Genomic DNA, 10,250 nt, shown 5'->3' on the forward strand with positions numbered 1-10,250 from the left:
AGATCTGCGCAAGCGCGACATATCCCCGCCCCCAATGTGACGGCACAATCAGGATTGGAGCGCATGCGCAGCCTTTCCCCAACCCAGTCTGTGAGGCCATTCACTCAATGAGGGGAAGACGCTTTAAATCAGCTGCTATAGGAGACTTCCCGGATCCGGGGGAAGGGAACAAACAGCATCTGCTTCCAGCAGCCACTGCTTTGGGAGCGTGTCCGCAGATGTGCTCAGAGATTAGCATTGAGTGGTGGGAAGTTGAGTGGGAGTGTTTGGAACAGGCACTGTGGAGCAGGAGCTGCTCCCGGAACATGGAGTGAGCCGGGAACACGGGGAAGGGAGAGTTCATTCTCGGACAGTGTCTGTACAGGCTCAGGGAGACACAATGGGAAGAAATCACTATTGAAAATCACTGACAATTTCACCACCCAAAGGAGAGGGAATTTTCCTGCTTTAGTTCCAGTCTCTCACTGTTCGTTGGATTGTGAACAGTGGGGGGGAAATAGCCGCAAAATAACGATGTGGACAGTTAGACAAAGAGCATTTATTGCAGACACCAGGTGAGAAGTGTGAAAGGCACATTTTAAATAGTGGCTGCTTGTTTTCCGTTGAAATAGAAATGTGACTGTGTAAAGGTTACTGCTCTATCGGACAGTCCCAGTCATTGAGCAGTGCAGGGCTTGTGTTGTTTCTGAATGTCACAAACTTGTTGTAAAACCACTGCAAACACCTGGTAGACAGAAGCTGAATACTGCAGTACTGCAGTGGAGTCAGACACTGACACTGTTTGTGTTCCTGGTTTTCATTTTGTGATTGTTCATAATGATTATTATTGGGACGATTACATTGATCGCTTTTGTATCTTCTATCTCACCAGTTCTTAAGGTTTAAGAGTTACTTTTCATTCCTGCAGGCAAATACATGAAGGAACCTGAATGGATGTGGCGATGTGGTGATTCCTGGCCACAAGAAAAAGTGCAGCGAGCTCGTTCCAACACACAGTCGGTACAGGATCACTCCCAAAGCACAGAGATACTGCCAGCTCATCAGTTCCACTGGAACAAGCAAAAGAAGTAGTCAGACAGACACTGATCCCAAAGTCGAGAGACACATTTTCAATCCAACAGTCAAACAACAGCAGGAGATACAGAAGTTGTTTCCATTTCACTCCAATTCAGTTCAGCTGACAGGTTGATACATCAATCACAGTCCAAAAAAAAACTCACTATCAGATCTGTATAAACTCTGTCACCATGGTCACATTTTAAATATAAAATCTGAAACAGAACAGACAAAATTTACATGATTGAAAGGTACAGAATGAATTATTTACAATTGGGGGAAGGGTAGATATGATGCTGTCAGGCAGGAACTGAGGAGCATAAGTTGGGAGCATATGCTGGCAGGGAAGGGCACGGTCGAAATGTGGAACTTTTTCAAGGAGCAGATAGTAGGGGCCATTGATAAGCATGTCCCTGTCAGACAGGGAAGGGATGGTCATGTGAGGGAACCGTGGTTGACAAGAGATGTTGAGAGTCTTGTTAGGAAGAAGAAGGATGCGTATATAAGGTTGAGGAAAAAGGGCACAGGCATAGCTCTGGAGGGATACAAGATGGCCAGGAAGGATCTGAAGAAAGGGATTAGGAGAGCTAAGAGAGGGCATGAAAAATGCTTGGCGGGTAGGATAAAAGAAAACCCCAAGGCCTTTTACGCGTATGTCAGAAATATGAGGATGACTAGGGGGACCGTAGGTCCGGTCAAGGACAATAGCGGGAGACTGTGTGTTGAGCCGGAAGAGATAAGTGAGGTTTTGAATGAGTACTTCTCTTCGGTATTTACGAATGAGAAGGGGTGTATTACTGAAGAGGACGGTGTGAAACAGACTGGTAAGCTCGAGGAAGTGCTCGTTAGGAGGGAAGATGTGTTGGGGTTTTTGAATAACTTGAAGATAGACAAGTCTCCCGGGCCTGACGGGGTATATCCAAGGATGTTATGGGAAGCAAGGGATGAAATTGCAGAGCCGCTGGCAATGATCTTTTCATCTTCTCTGTTGACGGGGGTGGTACCAGGTGATTGGAGGGTGGCAAATGTTGTGCCCCTGTTCAAGAAAGGGAATAGGAACAACCCTGGGAATTACAGGCCAGTTAGTCTTACTTCGGTGGTAGGCAAGTTGATGGAAAAGGTGCTGAGGGATAGGATTTCTGAGCATCTGGAAAGACACTGCTTGATTCGGGACAGTCAGCACGGTTTTGTGAGGGGTAGGTCTTGCCTCACAAGCCTGATTGAATTCTTTGAGCAGGTGACCAAGCAAGTGGATGAGGGTAAACCAGTGGATGTGGTGTACATGGATTTTAGTAAGGCATTTGATAAGGTCCCCCATGGTAGACTTATGGAGAAAGTCAGGAGGCATGGGATAGTGGGGAATGTGGCCAGTTGGATTAAGAATTGGCTAACTGATAGAAGGCAGAGAGTGGTCTTAGATGGTAAATACTCAGCCTGGAGCCCAGTTACCAGTGACGTGCCACAGGGATCAGTTCTGGGTCCTCTCCTGTTTGTGATTTTTATTAACGACTTGGATGAGGAAGTCGAAGGGTGGGTCAGTAAATTTGCAGATGATACAAAGGTTGGTGGAGTTGTGGATACCGAGGAGGGCTATTGTCGTCTGCAAAGGGACTTGGATAGGTTGCAGTGCTGGGCTGAAAAGTGGCAGATGGAGTTTAACCCTGAAAAGTGTGAGGTCGTCCATTTTGGAAGGACAAACACGAATGCAAAATACTGGGTTAACGGTAGGGTTCTTGGGCATGTGGAGGAGCAGAGAGACCTTGGGGTCTATGTGCATAGATCGTTGAAAGTTGTAACTCAAGTGGATAGGGCTGTGAAGAAGGCATATGGGGTGTTAGCGTTCATTAGCAGAGGGATTGAATTTAAGAGCCGTGAGGTGATGATGCAGCTGTACAGGACCTTGGTAAGGCCTCATTTGGAGTACTGTGTGCAGTTCTGGTCGCCTCATTTTAGGAAGGATGTGGAAGCCTTGGAGAGGGTGCAGAGGAGATTTACCAGGATGTTGCCTGGAATGGAGAATAAGTCTTACGAGGAAAGGCTGAACCTTCTAGGCCTCTTCTCATTAGAACGGAGAAGGATGAGGGGTGACATGATAGAGGTTTATAAGATGATTAGGGGAATAGATAGGGTAGACAGTCAGAAACTTTTTCCCCGGGTGGAGCAAAGCGTTACAAGGGGTCATAAATTTAAGGTGAAGGGTGGGAGATATAAGGGGGATGTCAGGGGAAGGTTCTTTACCCAGAGAGTGGTCGGGGCATGGAATGCCTTGCCTGGGGAAGTTGTTGAGTCAGAAACTTTAGGGACTTTCAAACGGCTTTTAGATAGGTATATGGATAAAGGAGAATGATGGGGTATAGATTAAATTGTCCTTGACAGAGGACAAAGGATCGGCACAACATCGTGGGCCGAAGGGCCTGTTCTGTGCTATATTTTCTATGTTCTATGTTCTATGAATGCAAGGAGGTTTCAAGGGGATTTGGACAAGGTAAGGGAATGGGCAAGAACATGGCAGATGGAATATAATGTGAGTAAGTGTGAAGTTCTCCACTTTGGTAGAAAAAGCAGAAAGACAGAGTATTTGTTAAATGGTGAGAGGTTGGGAAGTGTCGATGTTCAAAGTGACCTGGATTTCTTTTTTATTCATTCATGGGTTGTGGGTGTCACTGGCGAGACCAGCATGTATTGCCCATCCCTAATTGCCCTTGAGAAGTTGGTGGTGAGCTGCCTTCTTGAACCGCTGCAGTCCATGTGGGGTAGGTACACCCACAGTGCTGTTAGGGAGTTCCAGAATTTTGACCCAGCAACTGTGAAGGAATGGCAATATACTTCCAAGTCAGGATGGCGTGTGGCTTGGGGGAGAACTTGCAGCTGGCGGTGTTCCCATGCATTTGCTGCCCTTGTCGTTCTAGGTGGTAGAGGTTGCGGGTTTGGAAGGTTTTGTCGAAGGAGCCTTGGTGTGTTTCTGCCATGCATCTTGTAGATGGTACACACTGGTGCTGCTGTGCGTCAGTGATGGAGGGAGTGAATGTTTGTGAATGGGGTGCCAATCAAGTGGGCTGCTTTGTCCTGGATGGTGTCGAGCTTCTTGAGTGTTGTTGGAGCTGCACCCATCCAGGCAAATGGAGAATATTCCATCACACTCCTGACTTGTGCCTAAGAGATGGTGGACAGGCTTTTGGGAGTCAGGAGATGAGTTACTCGCCACAGGATTCCTAGCCTCTGACCTGCTCTTTTAGCCACGGTATTTATATGGCTACTCCAGTTCAATTTCTGGCCAGTGGTAGCCCCTAGTCTGTTGATAGTGGGGGATTCAGTGATAGTACTACCATTGAATCTCATGGGGAGATGGTTAGATTCTCTCTTGTTGGAGATGGATGTCCTTGTTCATGAGCTACTGGAAGCTAGTATGCAGGTGCAGCAAGCAATTAAGAAGGCAAATTGTATGTTGGCTTCATTGAAAGGGGATTTGAGTACCTGAGTAAAGATGTATTGCTTCAATTGTATAATGACTTGGTGAGACCACACCGAGAATATTCTGTACAATTGTGGTTTCTTTATCTCGGGAAGTATATACTTGTGTTACGACCAGGTGAGAAAGGTGTCTCGGGGTCTGTTAATTTCTTCACCTGGTCTTATTGTAACAGGGCTTAATTTTTAAACACATTGTGTTTTGAGCTCCCCCTTTGTGAATCCTTGTTCACAGCTTTCCAATTATAAGGCAAAGTAATGAGCAAAAACAGGCTTTCTTTGCTTTAAAGAAGAAAACCGATATTTATTAAACTTACATAAACTCTAATACGGTTCACCCATACGGATATACGACGTGCCCACGCTAGCATGCATACGCGATACACACATGCAAATAAGGACAGAAAAGAGAAGAAATTGTTAGATGAAAGGTTTGAGGCAGTCTCTAACGTTTTATTTTACTCTGCTGCATGCTCACTTGATTGTAGTTAGTCTTGCTGTTCGTTGGGGCCTAGTGTTCTTCTTAAACCTTGTTCACGTAGGAGACTTTTCTCTCTTTGAGCTTCATCTGTTTTCACAAGATTCAGTTCCGTGGGGAAGAGATGGAGGCAGGCAGGAGGGAGGTCTTATCAGTCCAGGAGAAAAGTGCTTTCTGATTTCAAGTACTGTTTTCTCCAATTTAAAAACTCTCAGTTCAAACCTCTGGAATAGCCAGTTAGTCATGTGACTAAAACTGGTCTGACCATTTCTTCTGTGCATTGGGGAAGCAACAACTGGGTCCCCATTGTTTCAACACTGTCTGTTACTATGCAAATGTCTTTCCAGTCTGGGGCTTGCAATTTTTAAGTTTTAATGTTCATGCGGTGAAATAATGTGTCCCTCAGTCTTGGCAGGTGGGGGTTTGCCTGACACTTGTCATAGAGGGAGTGCAACAGATGTTCACCAGACTAATCCCCTGGGATGGAAGATGATGAGAGACTGCAGAAACTGGCCCTGTATTCTCTAGAGTTTCAAAGAATGACAGATGATCTAATTGAAACTTACAAAATTCTTCCTGGGTCTGACAGGGTCGATATGGATAGAAGGTTTCTTCTGGCTAGTGAGTTTAGAACAGGAGGACACAGTCTCAAAATAAGGGCCGGGCATTTGAGACTTAGATGAGCAGGAATGTCTTTACTTGGTGTGGCAAATCCGTGGAATTCTCTACCCCAGAGGGCTGTGGAGGCTCAATCATTGAACATATTCAAGACAGAAGTTGATAGATTTCCGAATACTAATGAGATCAAGGGATATGGAGATAGTGGCGAAAAATGGCGTAGAGGTAGATGATCAGCCACGAGCTATTTGAATGGTAGAGCAGGCCGATGGGCCGAATGGCCTACTGCCCCTATTTCCTATGATGCTATAAATCCCAATAATATACATCAGACGTTAGACCGAGCTACACATTACATAACAGTCCAATAATCCCACAAAGATTAAGACTGAATGATACAGTATCAAATCGATTATGACAAACTGAAGGACTTGGAGCTTGCATACCAGCCCACCGAAGTTATATTTTCATTCACGATCGTTTTCACAGAGCTAAATATTGAATACCAATCCACAACTTGCACAGGACTACCAAATAAAACCTACAGTTGTAAAATACAGTTAATTCATATTTTAAATTAAACACAAGACAAACATAGATTGATACATTGAGAGTAGGGAGCAGCGAGAGTGGAATGGAGCATAAAGACCCCAGAGAGTGACAGCGAGAGACAGATCGAGTTCGGGTTCAAGTTCGCTCAAAGAGCGGGAAACAGCGAGAGTGGAGCGGACAAGAGTCCAGGCCGCCGTAGTGTGAAAACAAAGTGAATAGTGACATCACAGGAAAGCTGCAAGGTGATTGGTTGTGAGCAAATGCTGTTTCGGAGAGTCAGTAAATCGTTAGTACACCACTGTTGGGGTGGATGTGCAAATAGCTGGGTTTTCGTTTCTCAACAACTGGCAGACTTTAAAAAAAAAGTATCAATAATAAGGAACAAGTGAGTAGCCGGTGAGTATGTTTTTTTCAGTAAGGTTTATTTTAACTAGTGAACTGTATTGATTTTTATTAGGATTTATCAGTACTAGTAAGGTTTTATTCATAATTCTAAGGTGTTGTAGAATTTGTCAGGCTTTATTTTAGCAGCAGCAAAGGGTCAACTAATACATAAAGGAATGGCAGGGGTGCTTCAATCTCGAGCGTGCACCTCCTGTGCTATGTGGGAGCTCCCAGATGCTTCCCGTATCCTGGAGAACCATTTGTGCCAGGAAGTGATGTCAACTTTGGCAGCTTGAGCTCTGGGTTTTGGAACTTGAGCGGTAACTGGCGACACTGTGCTGCATTGGTGAGGATGAGAGCTACATCTATGTGTGGAGCCAGAGGAAATGGCGAGGTACTAAATGAGTACTTTGCATCAGTATTCACCAAAGAGAAGGACTTGGTGGATGATGAGTATAGGGAAGGGAGTGTAGATAGTCTGGGTCATGTCGTTATCAAAAAGGAGGAGGTGTTGGGCATCTTGCAAAGCATTAAGGTAGATAAGTCCCCTGGGCCTGATGGGATCTCCCCCAGAATACTGAGGGAGGCAAGGGAAGAAATAGCTGGGGCCTTGACAGAAATCTTTGTATCCTCATTGGATACAGGTGAGGTCCCAGAAGACTGGAGAATAGCCAATGGTGTTCCTTTGTTTAAAAAGGGTAGCAAGGATAATCCAGGAAATTATAGGCCGGTCAGCCTTAATTCAGTGGTAGGGAAATTATTGGAGAGGATTCTTCGGGATAGGATTTACTCCCATTTGGAAACAAATGGATTTCTTAGCGAGAGGCAGCATAGTGTTCCCTAACTTGATCGAGTTTTTTGAGGAAGTGATGAAGATGATTGATGAAGGAAGGGCAGTAGATGTTGTCTATATGGACTTCAGTAAAGCCTTTGACGAGGTCCCTCATGGCAGACTAGTACAAAAAGTGAAGTCACACGGGATCAGAGGTGAGCTGGCAAGATTGATACAGAACTGGCTCGGTCATAGAAGACAGAGGGTAGCAGTGGAAGGGTGCTTTTCTGAATGGAGGGCTGTGACTAGCGGTGTTCCGCAAGGATCAGTGCTGGGACCATTGCTGTTTGTAGTATAGATAAATGATTTTGAGGAAAATGTAGCTGGTCTGATTAATAAGTTTGCGGATGACACAAAGGTTGGTGGAGTTGCGGATAGTGATGAGGATTGTCAGAGGATACAGCAGGATATAGATCGGTTGGAGACTTCGGCGAAGAAATGGCAGATGGAGCTTAATCCGGACAAATGTGAGGTAATGCATTTTGGAAGATCTAATACTGGTGGGAAGGATACAATAAATGGCAAAACCCTTAGGAGTATTGACAGGCAGAGAGATCTGGGCGTACAGATCCACAGGTCACAGAAAGAGGCAACGCAGGTGGATAAGGTAGTCAAGAAGGCATATGGCATGCTTGCCTTCATCGGTCGGGGCATAGAGTATAAAAATTGGCAAGTCATGCTGCAGCTGTACAGAACTTTAGTTAGGCCACACTTAGAATATTGCGTGCAATTCTGGTCGCCACACTACCAGAGGGACATGGAGGCTTTGGAGAGGGTACAGAAGAGGTTTACCAGGATGTTGCCTGGTCTGGAGGGCATTAGCTATGAGCAGAGGTTGGATAAACTCGGATTGTTTTCACTGGAACGACGGAGGTGGAGGGGCGACATGGTAGAGGCTTACAAAGTTATGAGTGGCATGGACAGAATGAAGAGTCAGAAGCTTTTTCACACGGTGGCAGAGTCAGTTACGAGGGGACATAGGTTTAAGGTGCAAGGGCAAAGTTTAGAGGGGATGTGCAAGGCAAGTTCTTTACATAGAGGGTTGTGAGTGCCTGGAACTTGCTGCCTGGGGAGGTGGTGGAAGCAGGTACGATAGCAACGTTTCAGAGGCATCTTGACAAATACGTGAACAGGATGGGAATAGAGGGATATGGTCCCTGGAAGTGCAGAAGGTTTTAGTTTAGACAGGCATCAAGATGGGCGCAGGCTTGGAGGGCCGAATGGCCTGTTCCTGTGCTGCACTGTTCTTTGTTCTTTCTACATAGATAACACGTTTATAGATGTGGTCACCCCACAGCTTAAGAGTATGCAGGGAGAGAGGGAATGGGTGACCACCAGGCAGTCAAAAGGAATCAGGCAGGTCGTGCAGGACACCCCGAGTGCGTCTCAATCTCCAGCAGGTATTCAGTTCTGAATACAGAGGACAATGATGCTTCAACTGGGGAGTGCAGCCAGAGCCAAGTCCATGGCGCCATGGGTGACTCAGCTGCAAAGGGGAGTACAGGGAAGACTGGAAAAGCCATAGTGATAGGTGATTCAATCGTCAAGGGAACGATCAGGTGTTTCGGTGGCCACAGACGTGAATCCAGGAATGGAGTGTAGGCTCCCTGGTGCCAGGGTCAAGGATGTCATTGAGCAGCTACAGAGCATTCTGAAGGGGGAGGGTGAACAGCCAGCAGGGGTAGTCCACATCAGAACCAACAACATAGGTAGATATAAGGATGTTGTGCTGCATTCAGAAAATAGGGAGCAAGGTAAGAAATTAGCAAGCAGGACATCAAAAGTAATAATCTCCGGATTACTCCCAGTGCCACGTGCAAGTGAGTACAGGAATAGATGGATAAGACAGATGAATGTACAGGAATAGATGGATAAGACAGATGAACGTGTGGCTGGAAAGATGGTGCAGGAGGGAGGACTTTAGATTCTTGGGACAGGTTGGATGGGTTGCACCTGAACAGAGCCGGGACGGAGTTCCTTGCAGGATGTTTTGCTAGTGCTGTTGGGGAGGGTTTAAACTAGTTTGGCAGGGAGATGGGGACCGGAAGGTAGAGTCAGATGGGACAAAATCGGAAATGAAAATGGAAGGCAGAAAATTAATGCAGTTTGGAAGAGAGAGGAAACACTGATTCGGAAATTCAAAACAAAAAATGTTGGCACTGCTCAAGGATATCTAAATCAATGCAAGGAGTATAGCAAATGAAGCAGATGAGCTCAGGGCACAGTTAGACACAAGGCAGTATGATATCATAGCTATTACAGAAACATGGCTTAAGGAGGGACAGGCATGGCAGCTCAATTTTCCTGGTTACAGGGTTTTCAGACGTGAGAGAGAAGGGGATAAAAAAGGAGGGGGAGTGGCAATTTTGGTCAAAGAAACTATTAAAGCTGTCAGGAGAGATGATATGTTGGAAGGTTTATCAAATGAGACCGTATAGATTGAGCTGAGGAACAAAAAAGAGGCAATCACACGACTGGGAGTGTACTATAGACCCCTAAACAGTCAGAGGGAGATGGAAGAGCAGATATGTAGGCAAATATCTGAGAAGTGCAAGAACAATAGGGCAGGAACAGTAGGGGATTTGAACCACCCCAACATTAACTGGGCTACTTTTCGTGTAGAGGGAATTGAGGGAGCAGAATTCTTGAGGTGTATTCAGGAGTACTTTTTTAGCCAATATGTAGCAAGTCCAACAAGAGAGAGTGAAGTTTTAGACTCAGTTTTAGGAAATGAAGAGGGCAGGTGGAAGGAGTGGCAGTGGGAGAGCATTTTGGTGGTAGTGATCATAATTCAGTCAGTTTTAATATAATTATGGAAAGGACAAGGACAGAACAGGAGTTAGAGTTCTCAATTGGGGCAAG

Source organism: Heterodontus francisci, unplaced genomic scaffold (genome assembly GCF_036365525.1).
Source record: "Heterodontus francisci isolate sHetFra1 unplaced genomic scaffold, sHetFra1.hap1 HAP1_SCAFFOLD_43, whole genome shotgun sequence".
NCBI lineage: Eukaryota > Metazoa > Chordata > Chondrichthyes > Heterodontiformes > Heterodontidae > Heterodontus > Heterodontus francisci.